The 26,271-nt window shown below is 38.5% G+C and overlaps 1 long non-coding RNA gene across 1 annotated transcript; it reads left to right on the forward strand.

Annotated features, from left to right (window-relative positions):
- The first annotated feature begins 5,705 nt into the window (after positions 1-5,705).
- On the forward strand, positions 5,706-15,325 carry LOC147654792 (uncharacterized). The gene is made up of 3 exons (XR_015283143.1): positions 5,706-5,858; positions 7,698-7,830; positions 11,441-15,325. It is a non-coding gene; the product is annotated as an uncharacterized LOC147654792 (long non-coding RNA).
- Positions 15,326-26,271: the final 10,946 nt, after the last annotated feature.

Genomic DNA, 26,271 nt, shown 5'->3' on the forward strand with positions numbered 1-26,271 from the left:
TAAATCTTTTCTACTTGGGGGCAACAATGGTTCTACCATCATGAATTACAATGGCATAACAGTGACTCATTGCTGCACCAGAAATCTGCTGTGAATTTCATTAACATTCTCATTCCTTTTGCTTTCTTTTTCATAGTCTTTATTCTTAGACTTATGGTTTGCTCCCAGAATTATTTCTAGTCCTCTCTTGTGATGCCTTGCCCCTAGGAACACGCAGATGAAACCTCTCAGGAGCTGCAGGCCATCCACGGGGACTCTAACTGGGATCTTCACAGAGGGACTACTGCTGGTGGTTTGCATCTCCTTTCTGTTCTTCACCTCAATATGGTCAGGCAATATGGTCAGGCTCTGCTACACAGCCAAGAGACAAGTGCAGGAGCTGGTGAGGAACAAGGAGGGATATGGAGCTGGGGCTGGTGGGAGTCCCAGAACTTATTTTAAACTTTTTATTATTTTAAAGAGCATCCAACAGAGGGCTTGTGTCGGGATGGCTAGGGCACCAGCATCTCCCTTGTGAACTGGGAAATGGGAAGGGCAAGTGGACATAATAACCAAGGTGAGACAGCTGGATCTTAAGACAGTTGTCAGAGATTCTTAGCTAGTAAATTGATTAAGATAATGTTTAAATGGCAGTTCACATTTCTATAATTTATTTTCATTCTAAATGTTGTTAAATCTCATGCTCTGTTTTTCTTTCTGTAGTATGCCTAAGCATGTAATATATATTTACAAACTGTGTTTATACTTAAAAGGCTTTTTCAGAGGAAATAAGGACAACATATTCACAAGAGGTCACAAAACATTCACAGCCAGCCCTAAATGTGTGAAACAGTGAGTCTGGTGTATAATTATGGTCACCTCCAGCCTTGTTGTATGAAAGATACAACACAGGGAAAGAGCATCTTGAGCAAGCCGTATGATCTGTCATGACAACATGATTCAGATCTGAGATGTCAAGCAAGGTGGGCATGGGGAAAGGCATTCTAAAGCAGAAGTTGTGTTGCAGCCTTGTGAGTATTCACTTGTCTCTTTCTGACTTACCTCCTACTCATGCTGTGCTGCCAGCCATGAAGTTTGACTTGCAGGCAGTGCTGGCAGCTTTTCTTGCCTGGAGCTTGTACTGGTGTCTTGTCTGAACAGACTGGCTCTGAGATACGTGACTCCACAGAGAGCTCTTCTGGAAATGAGGCCTCTGTCTTCATCCAGGTTGCTCATAAGGAGTGTGAAATTCTCCCTAAGGGGAAGAACACTGGTCAACGTATGGTTGCAAAGAAGAAAAGAATCTCATCCAGACTGCCAGCTGTCCTGCAGGCACACATCTAGGAAAGACATCTGTGTGTTCTGCCTCCTAATAGCTAAGCGATGGCATTATCTTTAGGGCATTGTCCTTCCAAAAGCCTTTTGGGATACTAGTGTCTTGCATTCCCAAGGGATAAAGAACTGTATCTCAGAGATGACTTACCAAATTCTACACAAGCTAGGTCCATGCAGCAGAGTGCAGTAGTCTGTAGGGAGCTGCGATATATCTTTGCCTTGGGTCCTTGTAAGAGAGCTGCTGGGCTTGAAAGTGGCTCTTAGTGATGTCTTCTGTGTGTGTGTCTTTCTGACAGTGCCAATAGATGTTTCCAGAGATCATGACTCTGCAAAGCTTCTTATAATGAATTTACACAATCTCTTGAGTCCTCTGAACTGGAGGATTTTAAATTAACATTGACCAACAGCTGGTTGGTTTCGCATTTTCCAAACTAGCTCCCACTAACTAGTATGATCACTGTTTTGTCAAGCTTTCCTTGTACCAGTCTGCATTGTTTTGTCACCTCCCACTGCTCCATAAAAAAATTAGCCTTCGATATATTTTGCTACATTTATCTATTAATATAGTTAAAATAAAACTTTTACTACTCTAGATGTTGACATGTGACTGTAGCACACAGTGAACATGCGTTGGCAGGAATGCCGTATCGTGGAGTAAATCATGCTTTACTTTTTATGGCTAGCTGGAGTTTCCAGGACTCTTTGTGACTCTTGCAAAAATTTTTTTCTAGTCAGCTGTACTTGTAGTTTGGTTCTGACATTTCTTAAAAAAGTGGGAAAGAAACGGTTAACGAGGAGCAATTTCTGTATGTTGAGCAATTGGATATGCTTACAGTGTGAGGAATGAAATATTACTAGGAGAGAAGGATATTGTTCAGCAGGAGAATTCACTGAGAAAAGTATTCAGTGATAGGCTGAGTGATGAATACACTGTAAATATTGCATGTGGGAAAATATTATGATATTGGCTTAAATCAAGGAAAATACAGCATGATGTAATGTAACCTAAGCCTTGGAATCCAGAATTATGGATTGGCTGCAGAAAAGCTGACTCATTATTTTTGCCTCTGGCAGATTCCTGTTGCTGGCTGTATGTATCTATTGCTCTTGAGGCAGGATTTGGTCTGTGGGCTGGTCAGTAAAATTTACAGCATTTCTGTAAAAACTGAAAAATGAATTTTTGAACTGGCATATGTTGCACATCTTACCAGCAGCAACTATTTTCTAAGGCTACAAAACCAGTGCATTACAGATTTTGCTGTTTCATCAGAAAAACCTGACAAACTGCAGATTTTTTTATGCCTGTATACCAAGAGTGCTAAAGGAATGCATCTTGAAAATTGATAGGCTGTTCTAGAGTTTAAAACAAAGTTAAATCACTGCAAAGTAATATCATTTTAATTACAAAATTCATTACTTTAGAGTCACTTCTAGTTTTTATAATGTGTACTTTTACCTAATCCCAGTCAGTTGAAATTAAGTAAGGGTTACAACAAAGAAAGATTTTAAGGCTACTGGATTTTTCTCATCACTGTAACTTTAAAACAACACTCAGTTAAATTGCTACAGCATTCTCTTGGAACATAACATGGTATTCAATTGTTGAAAAAATAACTTATAAAGAAAAAATTCAGTCATTGAAAGGTCCATTCTTAGATCAGCAGAGGTATGCACAAAACCTATTTGAGCTAATAGGCTTGCAGGCACAATCCTGATTCCTTGCACCAAATAACGTGTAAGCATGATCAGATTTCTTCATGCTGAGTATCTGCCACTTGTCTTAAAGTCAGTAAGAGAGGAGTTTAATGTGCATGGTGCATATTGCATACACACATTCATTTAGGAAGAATCAGGCCCCATGTCTCCCTTCTGTAGGTGATGAATAATCATACCTTTTGACTGCAATGGAAACTGAGGGCGCTCAGTTTTTTACCTAAATGGAGCTAATAAAAAATGAAAGGAGATATTATTAGCTCTGTGAGCTTTTGCTCATTAAATGCAAAGATGGGTTCCATGAATTGAGGTATAAAATGTTAACCTTGCAGAAAGTGAATTGCCTTGGACTCCACACACAGAATTTAATATAAGATGATATTTTAGAGAGACAATATGTATGTATCTATCTCTATATATGTTACAGATACAGAAGAAAAAGTTATTTCCCTGAAAGTGCAATAAGAAATTATTCTCACGCTGTTCTCTTCATGAGAAACTTATATAGGTGTCTTTTTTATCCCCTGCTCCTCTTTATTGCTCAGTATTTGTCCTGCAGACTCCTTTGATAGGCAGCTTTCATGCACAGGTAGGTCCTCAGTACAGTAAGAGACCATTTCTGCCTTGCAGAAGCTTATTCTCTGTGCATCCTGCTGAATTCTCCACTACTTACTGCAGGGAGGTGAGTTGTGTTTGTTTTTAGAGAAACTGGTTTGATAAAAACCTAGGTCTGTGTTGAGGCAACAACTGTTTTATGATATTGTTCTGGTCCAACACCAGCTGGCAACTCAGCCCCAAACAGCCACTCACTCACCTCCTCCCAGTGGGATGGGGGAGAGAATGGGAAGAGAAAAAGTGAGGAAACTTATGGGTTGGGATAAAGGCAGTTTAATAGGTAAAGCAAAAGTCTTGCACACCAGCAAAGCAAGATAAGGAATTAATACCCCACTGCAGGTGTTCAGCCATCCCCAGGAAAGCAGGGCTCTGTCACATAAAATGGTGACTTGGGAAAACACCTTCAAAGGCCTGCTCTTTCCTCCTTCTTTCCCCAGGTTTGTATGCTGAGCACAATGTCATATGGAATGGGATATTCCTGTGGTCAGGTGGGGACAGCTGTCCCAGCTGTGTGCCCTCCCAGCCCCCTCGCTGGTAGGGTGAGGAACAGGGCTCTGTGCAAGCCCTGTTCAGCTTTAGCAAAAACATCCTTGTACTATCAACACTCTTTCCAGCACAAATCCAAAATCCCTGTTTCAGCTTCTATGAGGAAAATTGACGCTACCCCTGCCAAAATCCACACGGATATAATTGAGCACCAAATTCCAAGCAGTAGAAACGAGTGCTTTCTGGGAACAATTTTGTGCTGACTAATTACTATTCACATCCGTGTTTTTTGTTTTTTGTTTTTTTTTTTGTTTGTTTGTTTTTTTTTTTTGTTTGTTTTTTTTTCTTTTGTCAAAAGTAACCCAGCTATACTGTACTGAAGTACAAAATATATGCTAGATGAGCAAGTTGTCATTATGTGGACTGGAATATGTAGCATTATCTTCCTAGCCAGCTACGAATGGTGTGTACAAATAAATGACATTCCTGAGTAGCTCTATTAACTTTACACATGAATATGTATTTTCAGCAAATTCTATGGCATAGTCTTGCATATAGAATTACTCACATATACAAATTTCTGCAAGGATCCTAATACTTGTAGCAGGAATATAGATTACAGCCCTTCTGAAGAGTAAGCCTGTAAATTCTGAGTAGAATTTTTAGGTCACATGTCTAATTCTTAATTTCATATTTTTCTGACTCACATTTAAATCTATAAGCTTCTTGTTATATGGCGTATACGGTTTTTTTTCCTTTTTCAGGGAAAAGAAAATTGATTTTAAGGCTAAAAGGACCTAAAAAATTAGTGGAGTTTAGAAAAGTGTAGTCAAGTATGTAATACAAGTCAATAAAAATTTAACTGGTACAGAAAACCAATCAGAAGTGGTTTTTCCAACTCAGCACTGATGATGTAAATTGAGTATGAATAGATAACAAAAAAGAATTTAGGAAACTGGAATAGATAACCAAAAGAATTTAGGAAATTGTTTATCCCACCAGGCACTAGGCTTAAGACAAAAACACTTGGATCAGCCAAAGGAGCAATACTGCTACAAAGCAGGATGAAAATAGTGGGCCCCAATAGATTGTGGACACCTTGTGTATTGCCTTGAAATTCTCCATTTTGCAGATGCTGTGATTTATATGAGGATACGATGATTTCTTTAAGCTGCCATAGTGACCTTTTTTCTTTTCAGAGGACAAATATGAAAGTTTACAATGGTCCAGACCCTATAAAAATGACAATTTTCACAAGCAGTTAAAACACCATCCAAAGCCACAGTCTGAGCATAAAGTGTCTAATGTGGGATTACTGAACATGTGTTTTTATGAGCAATTAAGTATTAACTTGGGAAGAAAAGTTTTCTGAAAACACCTTAATTTCCTTAAAGCAGAATCCTCTCAATTACCTTGTCTCAGCTTTAGAAAATAACCAGTTCACAGTGTGTTATTTCTCCACAGCTCCTGCAGCTGAAACTTTTGCAGTTGCTTTAATTTGTCTTGTATGTGTGACCAGCTGAGACAAACTCATAAATGGTGAGCATCTTAATAACTAACAAGCCCTTTTAACTTAAGAGTTAAAAAGGCAATTTAGGTGGGTTGGACTCCAGCACCATCAGAAGCTTTTGGTAGCCAGGGGTTCCTTTCCTGAAGAGAAACTTGGGGTCAGTGGTGGGAATGGTTCTAAAATGCATCCTGCTCTTGGAAGGACCCTAAACACCCAAAAGGTGATTTGAATGCTTGTTGTAAAGAATTTTAGCCCATGTGTGTGGGCACACAAAGGGTTTCTCTTCTGAGGTGGGTGTGCTTTTTACACCTCTTAACTTTTCTTGCTTACCTGCTTTACCTGTAGCTAGGCATAGTGGGGGAGAGGCAGCCAGTCAGAAGTAGCTTGGAAACTGCTTAATAGGACAGCTACGTATGTTTTGCTAAGGATTATTTCCTAGTTATTTATTATTATTGCTGCCTGAATAATAACATTAAGATGCTACTCAGGCATTTCTGAATGTGGCCCATTTGAATCTGCATACGGAAAGCAGACATCATTTCACCTGAGAACTGCATTCTCAGAAATGTCTTTTGCTGGGATCACACATAACCTGTGAGTTATTCAGCTAATCAAAATAGTTTTTCTAAGCCTGTTCCTATTTGAATCCAGCAATAGTAATTTGTTTTGTCCAGCTGATTGTGCTCTCTCTCATTCATTCATCCTGCATATAGACCTGTTTTCTGAAGGATGCTGAGTACCTGTGGTTTGATTGAAAGTTATTGCATCTCTCAGGAGTAAATTTAATTTGAGTGATTCCCCATATATTGCAGTGTGATATGATGCATTAAAAAATAAAGCACTGCCAGAGTATCTACAAGTCATTATTTTGAATCTTATTTGAGAAAGAAATCTTAGCAGAGAAAGCCATAGAAATTAACTGTTTTTTATTCTTTAGCTAATTCAGAACTAGTTTGAATTTTAGAAAAAAAAAATAAAATAAGGCATTGATCATAAACAACCTTCTGGCAGCTGTTAGCAGCTAGGATTGCTGGTTTGGTACTAACATTTTTTCAGGTAAATGAGAAAGCAGAATTGTAAACAAAGGGAAATGGTCGATTCCCCAAGTGAAACGTGGGCTAATGCCTAGTATTTATAGCTTAGTACATTCTCATTAATCCATTCTGTTTTTTTTTTCTTTCTATACTGACTAATAAAGAATACTAATGCACCATTTCTCTGCTGTTGCTACGTTTTCTGTTTTGCTTGAGACCTTGCTTGCTAACATACATTTTTCTTTTCAAAGAACTCATGCAGTTTTTGTTTGGATTATGACATAAAAAAGAATTCCTGCATTTCTTAAACTATTAACAAATAAATGTGTTGAATACCTACTGAAGCCAGCAGGTAACAAAATCCAGCAATTAGATAGCAACAGCAATCTCTTTGTGTTGTCTAGTTTTTGGGGTTTTTTTTGTTTTTTTTGTTTTTTTTTTTTCTGATTATGATTCAGTGGAAGAGTGGAGGTTATGGTAATTATATCTTTAAAAAAATGTTTAACAATGTTTTCCTGTTTCTGACATACTTGTCCATGGAGTTAATTCTTTACACAGGGGGTAAAGAATCAACTCTATGGATAGATTGGAGTACACAGGGATTTTAGGTAAAAATGTGTGCTCCAATCAAATCTATTCTCAGACTCAAATTTATATCAGAGCATTTTTAATAACATAATGTTTTTTGGCCACAGCCTGGAAGAAAGAAAAAGTCACATTAGCTATGAAAAGAGCATTATTTAGAGCTTAGTGCAAAAATGAACAGAAAGACTTATAATGGTGTCCATAATTTTAGAATGTTACGAGCCAGTCCAGTCAAGTTGTAGCACTGACAGGAATTACTTTGTTCTCAACATGGTCTTAGTCCATGTGTCACTTTTTAGTTTATGTCTGGACTGGTGGAGAGTTATTGTGTAGTTTCTATTGTAAAGCTGTTGTATACTTTAATGTTTACTGCAAAATTCGAGCCTTGTAAGACAACGTGTTTTAAAAGGTTCAAATCTAGGTTTTTACTTTTATTTCAGGACCGCATTTTCAAGAGTTCAAAAAGTCAACATGGCAGAATTTCTATAGAAATAAGGCTTTTATTTGGCACACTTAGGTCTTTGCTATCCTGGTCTGACTGGACTGAAGACCAACAGTAACAAGAGCTGTTAGGTGAGGTCTCCCACTACCAATGATGTAAATTGCTTTACATAAATTCCAATGCCTTTCCATTCCTTTTCTTTCACCCTCTCTTGAAAGCCACACTTCACTGTTTTAGATCTGAGTTTCTCTCTAGCTCATCCAATAATCTCAAGGGGAATTTAGACAGAACTTTCTAGGACAAAAAGCTTAATTCAAAATTTTGCCGTACCTCGTAGCAATAATCCAGATGATACTAAGGATGCAACTTGTGCAGAAATTAGAGCAGAGAACTTACCTGAGTAAAATATGAGACAGAGACCAGCCTGAAAGATGCCTTTGGAACACACAGAGCAGTGACCTCCTCACTGTGTTGGATGAGTTTTGTGCTGTGAACTCAGAGGGCTCCAAGATGGGAAGCAGATCTGACACTGCACTGGAAGTCCTGGAGGCAAAGGGCTGAGTGACCCCTGTGCAATGGGCCCTGCTCTCTTGTTCTGTTAATTCACCTTTTTTCCCTAGAGTATCAGCTGGGGCTTCAATATTGTAAAATTTTGGCAAAAGAAGCAGCATTTGAGGCAGAAGAGGTTATGTTTTTGGCAGTGTAAAATGAGAAGCATTTTGTGAAATGAGAAAACCAGGAGTTTGATACATTATGCAGAAAACTTTGGAACTGACACATAGCTGAGCACTGGAGAGACAGACACATTCAAACATTATTAGAGGTGAAGACCTAGTAGGATACCTGGATAGGAAGTGGTCTTGAGGTGAAAGCTTTTATGACAGGCAGGATGTGTTATACTCTGCCACAGAAAAAGAAGATAGTGGGGGGTAGCTTTGGGAAATATTATTTTGCTCATATTGAGCTTGAGTTATGCTGTTAATATAGGCTGAATGTCTGTGTTCAGTTCAAATGGTCGAAAGCTGAGCACCATTACTGCTAATCACCCCCAGAACCTGCTTTTTGCTGCCAAAACACAAATGCAGATGTGCTGACACAGCAAGTTTCCATGGCTTGGGCTGGAGCCACCTTATATGACACATTTAGTGCCTGCAAGAAGAGCCAATTTGCTACTGGCAGGTAGCAGTTTTCAAATTTCCATGGAGTTTCACAGAAGACCATCTAGGAGAGACAGCTTGGAAATGGCTCTGTTTCCCTTGTTCCAAGGCTTTTGCCTTGCCAGTCTGACACTTCCATGAGAGAAATGGATTGAAGATGTCTTGTTCCAGCAGATTTTCTATTGCTACAGCTAGTTATCTGGTTCGAGGCAAGGACTACTCCTTTACTAGCTTCGAGGGCAGAGCACTCCCAGTCGCCGGAGCTCACATCAGCGGGCTCAGATTGCCCACAGGGGAGAAATGTGTGGGATTTTTCCTGCTGCCCTTTGGTGCTCTGCTGTGCTGTGTGCCATGTTAGCTCATTTTCCTGCCTGCTGAACAACTGGATGAGGTGAAAATCTGAGTGCTGGACTGTGAGCAGGAATATGGGAGGCAGGTCTGGCTGGCCCAGAAACTGCAGCAAATGCTGCCAGCCACCTCAAAACTCTATTAAGACAAGAATTGTACTGGAGCCATACAGCTGGTTGCCAGATTTCAAAGGACATTGGTCCTTTTACCTACTTGAGGGAACAGCAGACATAAACCACTGTAATGGAAGGCTTGGGGTTCTAGGGACTGCTGTACTTTTGGAAGGGTTACAGTCTGTCTTTTTGCAGCATGGTGCCATTTGGCATGAAACGCAGGGGCAGCCTGATGGTGGTGGTTTTTAGAAAGGTAAAACCACTCAGAGCTATGTCAGAGACTGTCTCTGCCAGAATTGTCCCTAAGCTCTGTGAGGGCTTGGCTGAAGTTTGAACTGCATGAAATGTTGATGCAGGAGGGCAGGTTGTCACTGTGTCTGCCAGTCACCCTGCCTAGGGCAAGCACGGGCAGCTGGAGAGATCTGCTGAGGGACATATTCCACAGCCAGACTGCCTTCCTCACACTTGATTGTTTCCCCTCAAACGCTTGCTCTGAAAGGCTTTTTAGCCTGGCAGGTGCTGCTATCACTGACATGCCTGTGTCCCCCCACCCCCTGCTCCATGGGGAAGTGCATGAGGCTGGCAGCCACCAAATGAGCAAAGCCTTGCTTCTGCACAGCCTCAGAGAGCGAGAGCACATGGCTCCTACAGGCAGCAGGGCAGAATAGGACACCGGGGACCCCAGGCAGTAATAATATGCATTTCATAATGTGCCACATGGAAACCAGAAACAAACAGTGACAACAAAGCTGTCCAACAACTGTCTTCCACAGTGAGCTGCTTTGCACTTGGCTTCTGAAGATTATTTCATTTTGGTTGAGTTAATAACTGAGAGCCTCTGAGAGCTATATGAATGGAAAGAACAGCCTTGGTTTTGAGACATAAACAGCATAAAAACCAATTTTGCCCCAAGTTAATTTTCTTCTCTTCTCTTTATTTTTCAATGAATTTGAAACAGCAGTGTTTTAAGTATCTTTATACAAAGAGTTAGGTCTTACTGTTTCTGTTGTCTGTGTTGTTTGCATGTCACCATCCAGTTATCTCCTCTTCTTTTGAAGAGAACTGCTTTGCCTAGTAGGAAAATTCTGGATGCTAGCTAATGATGGGAAGTAGGAGCTGGTGGAGGGCAATGGGGCTCCAACACCTCTTGCCATGGGCAGAATTTCTGTGTCTGAGATAACATAGCCTTGCCTTGCAGCACAGCCCAGCATCAGCTCTCAGGGGTTAAGATATCGAAATATAACAATTATAAAGGGGAGCAGGAGCATGCTTGTAGGCATTCTCTGCTCAATAGCTGCAGTGTGCCATGTATCCCTGACACTGGTGTCATTCCTGCTAATGGCTTCTGTAGAGGAATATTTGGGATATGTAGTGGTTGTTTTTGCTGCCAGGTGAGGACTACATTCAGTAATTTGAAGGCAATACCTTCTCAACTCCTGTGCAGACACAGCACAGCTCTGGCTGCTGAGTCCCCTGGCACTTCCAGAGATCCAGAGTTGTATTATGAGCTGATTGTAGTTTTGAAATAATGCAGTACGAGACATTGGGGTTTTTATCCTTGTTACTTTACTCTTCCCTTGCTTTCTGTGCTTGAATTCTAGTTAATCTTGTCCTGTCTTTCATTTAACTAAAAAACACACAGTTTTTTTTTCATGTGTTCCCTTTCCTATGCTATTTGTCCCCAAAATTTGATTCCTAAGTGCTTTATACAGACAGGGGAATATTCTGTGTCTAAATTGGTCCAATCATGAGCAAATAACACACAGGTAAAATTCTCAAAAAAATCAGTGTAGATGTACTGTGTCTGCATGAATGTTGACAGGCTAATAAATAAGAAAAGCTGTGGACTGAACTTTGTACATAAATGTGAGGGTAGTATCCATCCCTCCCTGCTCTTAGGATGTGTGTGTGCATTCCCATTCTGCCTTTTACAGTACAGGTAGCTCATCTTTAATAAATCAAAGGCAGCTATTTCTTGCTTGTTTGCTTTCTGAAGAAGAGGATTTCAAGTCAAGCCCTAAACAGTTTTGACACACAAATGATGTCTGATGAAAAGTGCTCTTATTTACAGATGTGTTGAGAAATACTCGAGGAAATGAGTTTATCTTCTCTTTTTATTACAGGAGGAGAACAAGATGAGAGGCATATTGTCCTTTTGTCCTCTGTCTCTAAAGGAGGCTGGGTTCATGTCATCCTGTGAAGAAACTCCTTTACAGTTGTCTAGCCGGGAGAGTTTCTACCAAGTGTCTTTTGTTATGCCCAGGCACCCTGGTGACTGGGCTGACATTGATGGGAGTGTTTCTCCTCCCAGCCCGGCCCTGCATGGTCTGACACCTGCCAGCTGCCCTGAGCGCTGCTGCTGCTGCAGCACCTCCTGCATCCCTGCTTCCTCCTCCTGCAGCGAGGCCTCAGCAGGAGCTGCAGGCTGCTGGCACACTTCTGGTCTTGATGTGAAATTAATTGACACAACTTGAATCTTCAGAGATGACGCCAGAAGGAAGAACAGAAGACCTGTGAGATAACAAAGAACAAATATGATGTGAAATTGTCTGTTGGCATTCTTCAGTTGGAGAGGTTTGACTTTTGCAGCTTGGTTGCTGTGCCTTGCAGCCATACAAGCCTCCATTTACAGCTTTTGGGACTTGTGGTTGTCTCAACAGCTCAGTGGGCTTCTTCAGCCAGGAGAAGTACACAAATGTATGAACAGATAACAGGCTTTTCATGCTGCTGTGCAGACTCATCTGTAAGACTGGGAAATCGTGCCACATTTGTAGAAACTACTGTTGCTGGTGCAGGGTTTGGAAAAGGAGAAAAGAGAAAGAGTTAATTTCTGAATTAAGTTCTTGGGTGTTATGAAGGAGATATTGTAATTGGAGAGTTACATAAATACTGTACATTTTGTAAGAGCTTACTTGGGTAAGGTGCTCTCATCTTCAAAACTGTAACTTGTTTCAGAGACCAAATTAATTTATATGGTTTGTTCACTCCACGTTTTATACAGGAAACCAAGTATACAAAGCGAGATTTTTCTTGCCCTTCTTCTGTGGGTCACACTAACTAAAAACTCTAAATTTTTTCAGAAGCCTCTGGGTTTTTCTGCTCTGTGCCTTACCAAAAGCTTCACAAATGAAGACAGCTAAAGACATAAATAGTGTCTTAACTGTACATATCTGAGATTTGCATATGTTCAGAAATTTACCAGCCTTGTTTCCAAGAAAAGTGAGGATGAATCACCCTCCAGAGGGGCTGTTTTCTCTTTGCTGACTGTAGAGGAACTTTAGGTTGGTGTCAGGCAGCTGAAGTTATAGGTAGCATTCATCAGAGCCAAGAAAGACTATTCCTCTTCTGAAGGAGAGATCGAGCTGGCTCTAAAACCCAGAGTAATGGGAAAGTGAAGCATGTGTAGATAACCATGTGAAGGGCAGAGGTGTGCACTAAGAGCCTGCCAGACCAAGCAGTAAGGGGAGTTATGGGGGCACTCCACAGGAGTACAAATCCTATCAGCTGGAAAAAGGATGATGTCTTTTTCAAAGCATGTAATGGCTGAAAGCAGAAGTGATGGTATTTATCTCTTAATAAAGAATGTAGAGATATGTTTGTACAGACAGGTACTGCCATATATTGGGAAATCTGCCCATATTCTGGGCACCCGTAACTCTGTCTAAATGACAAGATGTGTGCCAGTTCCTGTCCAGAAGGAATTTAAACACCTTTACAGAACTGTGACTTTGTGATCAGGTCTTTGGTGAACACACACAGAATGCAGCTGTCTGCACTTTACAGATCCACAGAGTAATCTAGGTTGGAAGGGAACTCTGTGGACTGCCTTGTCAAATCCCTGGGCAAACCAGGACCAGCCAAATCAGGTTGCTTAAGATTCTGTCCAGTCAAGTTCTGAATATCTCCAGGTATGGAGATTCCTTAATTTCTCTAATCACTGCGTTCCAGTGTTTAAACACCCTTGTTAGTGGTAAAGAATAGAAATATTCTGCAATCTAGTGAGAATCTCCTTGTTTTAGTTTCTCTGTTGCTTCTCATCTTGTTGCTGCCTACCTTTAAGAAGATCCTGAGTTTATTTGGTCTGCATTTTCTCACTAGGTAACTGTAGACAGCAATAAGATCCCCCCATGAAGCCTTCTCCTCTCAATGCTGAACAAGCCCATCTTTCTCAGCTTCTCCTTGGCCCTACTGCGTGCCAGCTCCCTGCTCACTCTGGTGTTTCTTGGACTTGTTCCAGTGCACTGATGTCTGTCTTATATTGGTGAACTCCAAAGAGAGCACAAAAGTCCAGAAGTACTGAGTAGAAGGGAAGAATCACTTGCCTGGACCTGCTGGTTAATGCAACTTGCTATGCACCCAGCTTTTGCTGCAAGGGTACTCTGCTGATGTATTTAACTTGCAAATATTCATCCTGTAGATATGCCATCTATCCACCCAGTTAGAACAGAAGAAACATAGGAAAAAACCATATGGAGCTGGAATTAAACACACAATTCTAATGAACAAACCTCTGATGAGTCACAACCACACTAGATGGAAAAGTTTGAGCAGGGTTGCCATTACAGAACTTGCAGTTCTTACAGCTTCTTTACAAGTATTTTTTTCCCACAGTCAGCTTTGAGAAGAAATTTCTTGTGAACATTTCAAATTCAACACAAATAGAGATGAATGATAGGTGGTTTTTTGAGCACCTAAGGGTGCTTGAAACATAAGAGGCATTAGTAGTTTTATTTTTAGATTGTGCTATTTCTGTTTGAAATAGCAATTTCAATAACATTCATCACACTAAAGAAGGTCCATTGGTAAGAAGTGAGATATCATTAAAAAGGTATAGAACAACTTTTATCCAGTTTGTCCTTTATAATATTTATACATGTCCTGTACCTGTGAAAGACCTCAACTTCTTAGCAGTTGTTTTGGAAATATTTATTACCTTCATAGATAACTGCTTAGTAATGAGAATACTCTAATTTTGTACAAAAAATACCAAACCCACAAGTATACACATATATATATATACATATATATGAAGTGTTCAAAGCCAAAGATTCCTGGGTCACTTTTAAATAGTGCCACAGAAAATGCTAAGAAACAATAATTCATGATTTAAATATTTAACAATCGCTTGAGTAGCTTTAAGAAAACACGTCCATTCTTATCCCTAAGACTGAATGCTTCCATTTCCCTGCCTCTTCTATTAGGAGAGGGTTGTACATTAAGATTTTGGCTACCCTGCTTGCAAGTGGTGATCAAAACATTACATAGTAGTTCCAGTTGCAAGAGAGGTAATATCTTTACATTATGGATAATAAAGTGCTAATGATAAATTGGCTGTAATAGCTAGAGGCCTGGCCAAAGCTCTTGACTTACTGAGGCATGATCACATTATATATACTGATTAAAATATGGAATTAAGGACTATTCTTATAGAAAAATTTCAAGATCTAGATCAGAGCTGTTCTCATTTAGAAACCAAACTGGAATTCAGAGCGACAAGTATTCTGGTTTATGATAGTTTATATGAGTAAATTCAAATCTGTAAATTCAAATTTCATTTAATATCACCTCTATCTTCACTTTTGTTAATTGAGGCATAATCATCTTTATAATAATTGGTGGGAAAATACTAACTTCGGTTTTTGAAAATGCATCTCCTATTGGCAGGAATTAGTATCCAGATATATCAAAATTTTACAGTTAGAGAAACAGTTCTGTTTCTGTAGTAGTTTTAAAATAAACACAAAAGATATACATAGGCATTATCTAGTGCAAAATATATTTTTATTCTAAATAATTACTGAAAAATTAGATGAAATATAACAGGGGGATGTTAATTTTAGCTATATTTGGCAGTTCAAATTGATTCTTGGAAGAGTATATTATATTTGTCACCTTCAATTAAATTAATTTGATGGTTCAATAAACTAAATGATGGAGCAAATAAAGCAGCACAAATAGAAAATTGTAAATGCTTCTCCTCTTTCTGGATTATCTTACAATTTAACACACTTTTTGTCTATTGATATCTGTGCTGTTATACAGATGTATTTGCCAGAAAAACAGCCGAAGCATCATTCATGTATTGTAACAATCTGACAAACTAATGCATCCTGGATATAGGGATCCTTTCTGCTTTTTCTGTTTTGCATGTAGGGATTCTAAATGGTTAGAAATAGAGAAGATGTGCTATTTCAAGGGCTGTACGGGTTAAAAACCTCAGCCACTTATGCTGGTGAGAACTCCCTGCAGCAATTAATTTGAAAGGTGTTTTTTTCCCTTTCAAATTTCTTCTGAAAACAAGCATAGAAGATATTATTTCTATCAGTGTCAAGGGGTAGGAATAAATTATTTAAGAAAAATAATAGTAGAAAAGCATGGATAGGCACCTGCACACTCCTACACCTCTGCCCCACTCCCCTTCTTTCTGTAGACCAACACAAGTAATTTCAGATTTTCAGCTAAAGTTACTTTTAAAGGGTCGTCCTGGGACCTTTTAACTTCGTCTCTCTGTGATGAACAGTCTCTATGTGTGTGATCAAAACTAAAAAACAGAAAATGTCAGAATCCAGGGGTACTCTAGGCTATGAGAGAACCTGCAAGTTAAGTTAATGGATGAAGGTGTTCTGAAACTGTCCAAGAACACCAGCAAATTCTGCAAAACAAGCTGGGGGCTCTAGAAGACTGGAACAGGACATTTTACATCACAGGAAGATGGGGTAATGGCATTTGTAGTATGGACACGAGCCATTACTTGGAGATATAGTTATTTAGTTAAAGATGGAACAGAATCATTAATTTTGTTACTTTTATTCAGATATTAGCTATTGAATTCTGGTTTTTTTTAATGGACAAATGGCTGTCATGAAATTTCTTTTTCCTGGTTTTTTGGTAGATCTTTTGCTTTAGAGGATATTAGGGAAGGCTGGACTTTAATAAATTTATACAGAAGCAATCCAAAAGAATTAAAAAGAATGTGTAAGAAGACACAATGTACAGGGCTTTGTGAAGAGCTTGGCAGGTTAATCAGAATACTTGATTCCGAGTCTGGCTTCATCTTCTGTAAGGCACCCTGTAGGCAGAGGAAAAACTCCAGCAGATTTGCCAAGCATGATTTCCTTTTACAAGAAATGTGTCTCTTGGATTTTCATGGCAGCCTGTTAAGGCAGGAGATCACATTTGTTGGATCTTTTATTGGATTTATTGGATTTGTTGTATCTGGAGGATTGTCTAATAGGGCAACACTAATAAGGCAGCCTGTAGGTAAGGTGCTGACCAAACCTTGATTTCTTAAACACAGATTCCCAAATTTAGGCAGACCTAACTTGTGATCCACCTTTGGAAAACGAAAGTAAACTAGTTTGCAGCATTTTGTACCCAGATAATTGTGAATCACTAGGATGAATTATGGATTGCCATACCTATAAGGGAAAGATGTACCAGAATGGCTTTGGAGGGATTTGTAGGGCCTTTTAGCTACTGCTTCCTTATTTTCATTGATCAGGTCTTGCCTTATGAGTGTGAACAATAAAATAAATCAGTCCTGGGACAGGTAAGCAGCAGTATTTGATGATGAGAATAAACTTCTTTAAGGGGTGAATGCATGAGAACAGTCTTGGAAAAAAGGAAGGGCTTTAAGTAAATATTTGTGGTGCAAGAATGTAGGGCAGATTAGAAGCCTCACAATACAGAATATTAGGGAAAACTTTTTTTTTTTTTTTTTTATATGCTGTAATTTTGACTTCTATTGTGGGATATTATTTAATTTATTTTAAAATATTTTATTGACTCACAAAAGTTTGGACTTTCTAGCTATTCCTGGGGGAATGCATTGTCTGTTGAAGGCCCAACATAACATCTAAGTTCTTAAAGATAATTACCTTCCCTGTGTTTACATTTTTGTTATGCATTGCATGCATTTTTCTGAAAAGATGTCTTGTGTCTCCTGTATGTGTGGCTAGTCTTTTGCTTTTCCAATAATTTGCTTTTTTGGTATTCTATGGATAAAACATTGTAGTACCTCATTTCCTTCAGTGTGCATTGGCAAATAATTTATTGCCTGTTTGAATATATCTTATGTTTACTTAGCACCTCTTCCTCTGAGGAACCCAATGTTATATAAATATTAGGCCTTAGGATTGTTTTAGCACACAAGGGATGCTCCTTAGCCTGTTTCTTGAGACATTCTTATCTTATACAGGGCTTTCTGCTCCAAATACACGCTCTGGATGTTTGAGAAATTTTGTTGTTTTCTAGTGGAATTTGGCATGAAAAAAAATCAGTTAATTGATTGCTCTCAGATCTTGGTTGAAAGGATCTACCAGAGCAAGTTACCAGCAGAGATGGAGACCCCAGTGTTCAATCTCTCTAGGCTTGTGACTCCTGGCTATCCCCAGGCCCTCCATCATATGTTGACTTTAAGAAAACATGGACAACCTACACTAACAAAATCCCCCTCTAACATTTAGTAGTATCTGGGTCTTCCTTCATGCCAATGAGAGTGATTATTTATCATGGTTTAGTTCTCATTATTATTCATGTGTTTCTGTGACTAAAGGCAACATTTTTTCCAAGTAATTTCCCAATAAAACAAGCTAGGCTTAGTTCTTCATTATTCCTGCATGTCTTTGTGGCTGGTCCTATGTCTTTTGGCTCAGAATGGATGATTAATTATTCTACTTGATCTTCACTTATCATGGGAGTACTATGTAAATTATTTCAAAAATGTCCTGTTTTACATTTCATTATTTATCTTCAGTATGACCTGGGTATTATGAAATGTGAGAATTGCATGTTTTTTCTAGCACACTTCTTAGATTTGATAAATTTGCACATATTTTTCTTACAGGTCTTGTGGCCTGTTGTTTATTTTGTCTGTTAGTGATATACTTCTGTGCCATCTAAATTAGGTATCCTGGCTTCTAACTAGGAGCTTACTCTCACTAGTGTATAAAAATTATGTCCTTAGCAATTCAACATGTGGATTCCTTAGCAATTTTAAAAGATGCATTTTTAGAACTCAACTGTCAGAAATAACAGAAATGCTTTCTATCTTGTATGTAGTAGGTAAATGCTTTTTTTTGTTTTTCCAATGTGAAAAAAAACTCTTTTATTTGATGAGAACTGTGGGTCACATGTATTTGTTAACAGTTGGGTTTTTTTTTTGTAAGCAGCTTCAGCGCTGTGAGTAGAATTTTGGTTCACAGAAAAGAACACATGGCATAAGTGAGAGGTCCAGTATACCTTGGAGGGGCACAGTTTTGCTGCTGCTGCTCATGTCAAGCAGTCTCAGATGTTTTCCTAACGTTTCAGCTACAAATGTGCATGAGCCTATTCTCTTCCCCCAAGGGCTGACCCTGATGAGGGTCAAATTGAGTCCCTTTAATATATTTTCTGTCACTGTTGTAGTAACAGTTTGTATTGCTCTTCGCAGACATTTGCATTTTCTTTGTTGACCCAATAAAGAATAACTTATGTACTGAATGTTTATTAGTTTATTTATCAAATTGAAGATACAAGAGTAAAACCAGGGAACTCAAAAGACATTTCCATTCCTTTATTCTTTCATTCTACTTGAAATATAGGAAAATTAATCATTCCAGTGAGGATTTGTAGTAGCTGAAATGCATGCCGAAGAATTTATAAAAATGGTTTAGTTATCATATTTTCTACTGTAATATTTTAGAAGATTTTTCTTAAATTTGGTTATAGAAAGTTTCTGAAAAATAATGTTCTGAAAAATATTCAGTAGTATCCACATTTTGTCGATTTTTTGCACTTGGTTTACTGTTACACACTGTTACTGTGTACAAATATACTGTTTGTCCCTTCTTAGAAGGAGAAATTCTTCTGAATTAAGAATGGACGCACATTTAGAACTGTTAATTTTACTACTTCTTTCATTATCTAATGCTATAGAAGTTATGAGGGTAATTCTATGTTTAGCACCTTTTCATCTGCTTTCTTAGGAAGGTTTATGCATTTTAAATTGCTTATGTGCTGGATAAAATCAAGAAGTGTTCTGGAAGACAGCCATGACACCTGGGCTGTACTCTCCAACTTGTAAATCCTAGGGCAGATTTACACTCAATTTAAATTGTTCATTATCTAATCCTGTGAATATTGTATTCCTGACCCCACAGTGGTTGTTTCAAATCCTCTTTCTTCAGCATCCTTCTCATCTGGGAGGTGTTGCTGTGGGATTATATCTCCCATTTGCTTGGTAGGTGTTTTAAACATTAAACTAATGTTAAAAAGATAACATAAACCTCCTTTTCTTTGGACAGTAGCTCTGAGTGAGCTCCAAGCAACTTGCCTTAGGGATGCTCTAAATGCACTTTCTGTGTGAGATCTGTTCTGATCATAGGTTGTGGTCTACTTTTAACCAACACGAGGATTTCAGGTTTTCACATGGCGGGAAGCACAAGAGGGTAGTATCTGGACTGACTTCAAGGACACAGGAACACCAGATCATCAGAAATTAAGGACTGTAAGGAAAATCAGAAATTTATCCTGGCTAACTATATAGGCTCATGATCAAGAACAAGAATATTCTCCTATTCTCTTGAGATAGCTGAAGCTAAATAACTTCAGAGGCTAAATAACTCTGAGACTAAATAGCTCCTTCTCCTGCCTTCTAAATCCTTTTTGCAGAAGACAGCATTTCAGCTCCTTCCATTGTCAGGGTTTTGCTTTCCTGTAGGGTTTATACCTGTTAGCATAATAAGTAAATAAGGCTTCCTGCCATGAGATAATTACACATTAGCAAAAATTACAGTACCTATTAGTTAGAAATTCAGTTTTCATTCCCTGATGTAGCAATTGTCTGAGCATTTGAAGAGGCAGGCAGGAGTCTGAGCATAGCATGACAAGAAGAGCTGGGAGAAAGGAAAGGCTGTGCCCTGATATGATGGAAAACTACCAGGTATCCCACTTGGGCAAAAGAAAATTATGGCACCCAAACTGTCTCCTTGTACCACACTGAAAGCAGAATATAAACTGCAGTCAGATTTGAAATTGGAGCAAGTAAAAGTAAGCAAGCTTAAATGAAAAATGGTATCTTGGGGGGGAAAAAAAAATGAAAGTTAGCTGTATTTTCATACACTGCTCTAGAAAAAATATATCCCCAAAACATTTGGGATGTAACCTTTACCCTTTATGGCCCAGAAGCCATTCAGTCACCTCTGAAACAATGTTCCAAGTAACTGTTTTTTAAAGTCACAACCCTCTGCATCCAAAATGAGCACGGATCAAGAAAATCCCATTACACAGAAAATGGACACAGATTAGGAAGCATCTTTAAAGAGGTGATTACAGCTACAAACAATATTAGATATGAGGCAAAATTTCTTGACTTGATTTCAGGGAGAAAAGTTGAACAAGAATGAAGGGAAAGGAAGGGAAGGGAAGGAAAGCAAAGCAAAGCAAAGCAAAATCAGATTAATAAAGGCACCACAACATATTTCTGACTAAAGCAATTTGGCCCAATATTTTCGTAACTTTCGTAATTTTCAGAGCATAGCAAGAGAAAGAAGTGGCAAACAACCATTATGATAATAGAAAAATAAATCTGGTAAATTCTTCTGTAACTTTTCAAAGTAAGAGCTGATGACTTTCTTCTCTTTCTCCCTTGTTGAGCAGCTTGGCTAAGGAAACGTGGATTTTGTTATTCATTCTACATTGGCTTCTGGTCTACATGTTACTGTTTAAGAAATTCCAGGGATTCTTCCTCCCATTTTTATTGTAGCTGGAGCAGATGATAGGCACAGATGTCTGCAAACTCAGCATTTCAGGCAGATTTTTTTGCTTGGGTGAATGGATGAGCCTGCAGGTAATGTTTCTGGTGGTCTCCTACTGTTCTTCCTCAGAAGAGAACAAATATTGCTCAGACATCAGCAAATCTGAGAAGATCTGTGACAGTATGGGAAGAGCATGCAAACTCTCAAGGCAGAGAGTTGCCTTGAAAATGTTTCCCTGCTGATGTCTGAGGGACAGGGTAGGAGTTCCATGGCTGAGCTTAGTGCTTGAACTTGTAATATCTCCTACATGTTCTCCACACCTTGAGACTGTGCAGTTATGATGTTACACTAAAGAGTAGCACAGCCATGGCACAGTGGGATCTGAATAAAGTCTGGTTCAGATATTGGAATTCAAATACACCTTTGGGGTAACATGGTTGCAGCTCACAAAATTGTGACCTTCAGTTGCTGAGATATAAACAGAGATCAGGAGGAGGGGGAATTGTATTCCCTTCTGTAGACAGTGATTTGATGCAGCAATGAAGGTATCAAGTAAATCTTCAAGGATCAAAGACACCAAAGCTGTGTACAAGCCCTTAAAATCAGGCCCTGCTTTCTATTGAAAGGTGGCAATCGCTGGAGAAAAGCTGAGGCATCAACAAAAATAATAAACCAACATAATTAGTGAAAAAACTTTCTAATTCAAAGAAATGGAAGAATGAACAACAAAATAACAGCCAGGAGAAAGAGACAGTGGACCTCTCCAGCACCCCAGCAGTCTGCCAGATAATTTAGGAGGGAAATTAAGGAACTGAAACAAGAGGCAGCCTCGTCATTTGCTAAGTTTGTGAATTCAGTCTCAGAAATAAAGCAAAGCTTAATAAAAACAGATGATGGGGCAGACTAATTGAAGCAGCAAATAGGAGAAAGAGAATGGAAATGCGTATTGATTGTTTTTATTGAAGTAAGAGACAATTGTGCAGAAAATGTTCCAACTCCTGAAGCTGATTAAGAATGAATAATATAAAGACTTATGAGTAATCAGAAGAAAATTATTAAATGCTAGAATTCATACCTTTATTTTTAAATTAATTGCTAGAAGTAAAAGAGAATTTTGATTGCATGCTGGCACAAACCCAGAGGCCACTGATCTCAAAGAGATAGACTCTTTTGCAGGAATTCTGTGGGTGGAAAAAATTGTGAATTGAGTTTAGTATCAATGAAGATGTTGAATTTCCTGTGTGTTTGCTTTAATGGTTATACTTCATTTTATCCATTAACAAGTTTTTAGTTATCCATAAGTGAAAAACTGAAAATGTTTCCTTACTATGCTGCAAGGCTATCTACATAATTCAGCCACTATGGAGGAGAGAGACCTGGACAGATTTAATTTGTGCTATAAATCAGTAAATGCTCTTGGTCTGAGAATATGCATTATTAATTTGCCCACAGGAAGTGTTTTGTCACATTTTAAGATAGATGTAATAAAAGTGAAATTTATGCTAGTGGTGTAGTTTGAACATACTTTCAAAACCTTTATAGAAAAAAAAATCTATTTAAATAATGCATTGGTTCTTATGTATATACTAGGGTTCTTTTAATCATTTAGAGCTAAACGGAGGTGAGGTTCTGTTCTGAATATTTTTCTTAATACTTACAAGGTTGATACTTGTGTTTTTTACAGTTTTAACTAGAATTGTTTATTACATTACCAACAGTTGTAAAAACCCATATTGCTGCTCCCTAATTCTCTTTGCAGAAAATGTCATGACAATGTGGTTCAACTGGCTATTCTTGGCTGTCTGGTTTACCTGGATGCTGTTTTTCTTCTAGCCCACTTTTTTTCCTTGAGTTATATGTTTTCAAGGTGCCTCGAAATATTTAAAAAGCATTGCAGAAGAATGAATCTTATGACTTGGGTTGTTCAGTGGTGCCGTAATCTTTTTCTGCTTTCTTTTTGTTTTAACCTGAGGAGAGTGGTCATACAAACACAACAGGAGACGAATCTCAGAAGCAAAAGAAGGAAGATTCCTGGTATTCTCTTTCCCTCCATATGTAGGAAAACGCTAGGACACTGATGGTCATGCAATATTACTGACATTGCAGTAAAAAGACACCAAAGGAGCATATGTTCCTTCTCATGCACGGTCTTGGGAATCTCCTGGAGGAATGGTCAGGAATTAATGTATCCTTCTTAGGCAATGCATCCAAGGAATTATTTCAGGTGCATTTAATATACCTTTTTAAATTGTTGTCTTGGGATTTTTTCCAGTCTCATAATTTTGTCTCTACCCTTTTAAAATGCTCTTAGGGAAATCAGACAAATTTAAAACCTGCAGAATAGTTGTAATAAATGCTGTACTGAGTGAATGAGAGGTGTTTAGCTTCCTTTTCCTTTGAGACTCAGAGACAGCAAAACACCATAAAACATCTATGGGAGTTTGTTAGGGTTACAGAAGAAAACCACAAATTTTAATTGGCAGGAACAAGCAGGCTTTTCACTGGATTCTTGCTGCAGGCAGCAGGGATTTAGATGTGGTATTCTTTTTCAGTGTTGCAAGCATTTTAAAATGAAAATGTTTGTTTCTATTTCCAGCTCTGCCTCATTCAAACATTTTCTTCCTAGATTGAAGAAAACTGTACAATGAAGGTACATTCCCCCATCTCTTTGGGAAATGGATTTTTTTTTTAAAAAAACTCTTTCAGTCCAAACCAATATTGCTTACTTCCTGGATGTTTTCAGTTTCTGTGAGGTGATAAGTGCTCCCTGTTGAAGTCCAGTAGCTGAAAGGGCTATGAGATGTGCTGCTTCAAGAGGCCTAAAGTTCTCAAATGCATCTTCTCTATTTACTGGTATTGAAGTGAAAATGTTTAACTCTAGCAAGAGAAAGAGGCCTTCATTGCTGCCCTAATTAGGACAAAAAAGCTTCCTGTTAAAAAAAAGGTCTTAGTTCCACTTAGACTCCAATGGGATGTGATTGGATCATCATGCCTAATTTGTCCACTGAAGTAGAACCACAGAGTCAAGCTTTCTGAAATATTGTCAATTATTTCTTAACTATAATCAGGTTCTGGTATTAATACTTCTCTTCTAAATTTGGCAACTCCTGTTACACATAAGAACCAAAAGTAGAGAAGTAATGCAGTGGAAATGGGGTTTCTGCTGTTAGGGCTTTAAGAAATAAAGCAGAAAATGCAACAGAAACCCGTGGGAAGGGAGAAGCCAATTATTGATGCAACAATGCTGATTGCTGGAAGTGGACGTGCAGAGTTTTTCCTCTATTGAATTCTGTAATTGTATCTATTTGTATCTATAGATTGGGCAATTTTCAGGCACTTGTGCAGGCGAACATCACTTTCCAGAAGTAACAGATTTGCATGAGAATCTTTGGCAACCAAACACAACAATATTGAAAACCACTACATCTTGATCTTTGTGCACAGCTGTCTTAGGTTTCACTATTTCTAGGTCCTCATCAAACACAACTTGTACAGCCAAAGTGGGCTCTGCAAATGATCAGTGCCCTCTTGACTCTCACTGGTCACTTTCCTAGATTTTTTCCTAAAATAACTCTCTGCTTTTCCCCAGAGTTTTGAATTTCTGCTGTTAACTGGAAGCATCAGAAGAAATATAAACTTTCTTTCATGCCTAGACTGTGCATTATTTCATTGCTTCTCAAGCAATTTAAGCCAGAATATTCTGGTTTTAACCTACCTCAGTAGGTGGATTTGACTATTTGAGTGATTGAGTTGATGTATGAGGTGGGGGGAGGAACAAGAACATCTTGCAAGGACAAGACTGCTTACTTTTTGCAGTAAGGTTGGATGTAGATGTGGCATTTAGGAGCATGGTTTAATGGTAACAGTGTTAATAGCTGGACTTGATGAACTTAGAAGTATTTTTGAACCTAAATGATTCTATAATTTGTGTCAGTTGAAACTTCAGAATTCACTGTGAGAAAACTTTGGAAACATTAGGAAAGTGCTGAACAGTAGGTTCTGAACAGAAGCTACAGCTCTCTGATTGCTCAGTGTGTTGGTGGTAACTGCTTTATACCATGCTGTTCAGTGAGTTTAGCATATGAATGGTGTTTTCTTATAATTTAAGCAAATTATTATAAATTCCTATCAAATTATTATTTAAAAGTCAGTGGAACTTGTGAAATGATCAGAAGACTGTGAAGATAGCTGAGACAAGAATCATTAAGTGTGTACGGTTTTTAAAAGAGATGTCTCTTGGTACCATGCAAAACAAAAACACTTGAATGAAGCACAAAAGTAATGAAAAATATGTTCCTAATGTAGTTACATAATAAAATCATAGATAAGCTGTAGTTTCTGTCATCTGATGCTGTATTAGGAAAAGGAAGGATGGGCTCCAGAACACTCAAGATAAATTGGAGAGCTTTCTCCTGTTCTACGACTAAAACGTCTGTTTTTGTGTATGAGATGGAACTGCATCTTCAGTCAGACTTAGCAAAACAGTGTTTCAGCAGATTTAAAAATGTTTTTATTGTAAATGCTGTATTTGTTCAAGTGTATATTTGATTAAATAAACTGCTGTATCCAGGGAGGTGGTGAGAAAAAAAATATATGAATGTACCCAGTTTGGCTCTACTGGGTACAGCAGTCTTCTCTGGAAGGCACACCTTATTCTGGAGGTGTTAAAAAATGATGGAAGCATTGTCTTAATGCCACAGAGAGAAGGGTTATCTTTTCCTGTTATTGCCAACTACTTGCATCTCTGTTTCCATGAAAATTGCTGCTTTAAACTCCCGTTGTTACCCTTGCACAAAGAAATCTTGCTACCTCAGTTTCCTGCTGTCATCTTAATATAGCTGACCCTATCTTTGATGCTTTCTCCATATGGGAACAGAACTGATGTTTTTTTCTACTGTAGGGAGGCTAAAGATGAGGTGGTTACTTTTGTTTTTACTTCTGACTCCAGACAGGGTTCAGACCAAGCTTTGCTGGCGTGCAAACCTCACAAATCAATCCACTGGATTGCTTCATTGCACTTTGTTTCCTCCTTATTTAGCCTGTGGCTGATTGTTGAAATGTGCTCTATGACACTTCTTTTAATGTTATTTACTGCTAAAAGGAAGTCTAAATTTTCCATCTGATTTCTTTCTATGAGTTAAACATCATGTTTTTCTGCTCACAACAATAATTTAGGTTGTAGAGGGACATGTTTTGACAGGAACACCACACATAATTTT

This window comes from Cyanistes caeruleus, chromosome 2, assembly GCF_971803275.1.
Source record: "Cyanistes caeruleus chromosome 2, bCyaCae1.hap1.1, whole genome shotgun sequence".
In the NCBI taxonomy this organism is placed as follows: Eukaryota; Metazoa; Chordata; class Aves; order Passeriformes; family Paridae; genus Cyanistes; species Cyanistes caeruleus.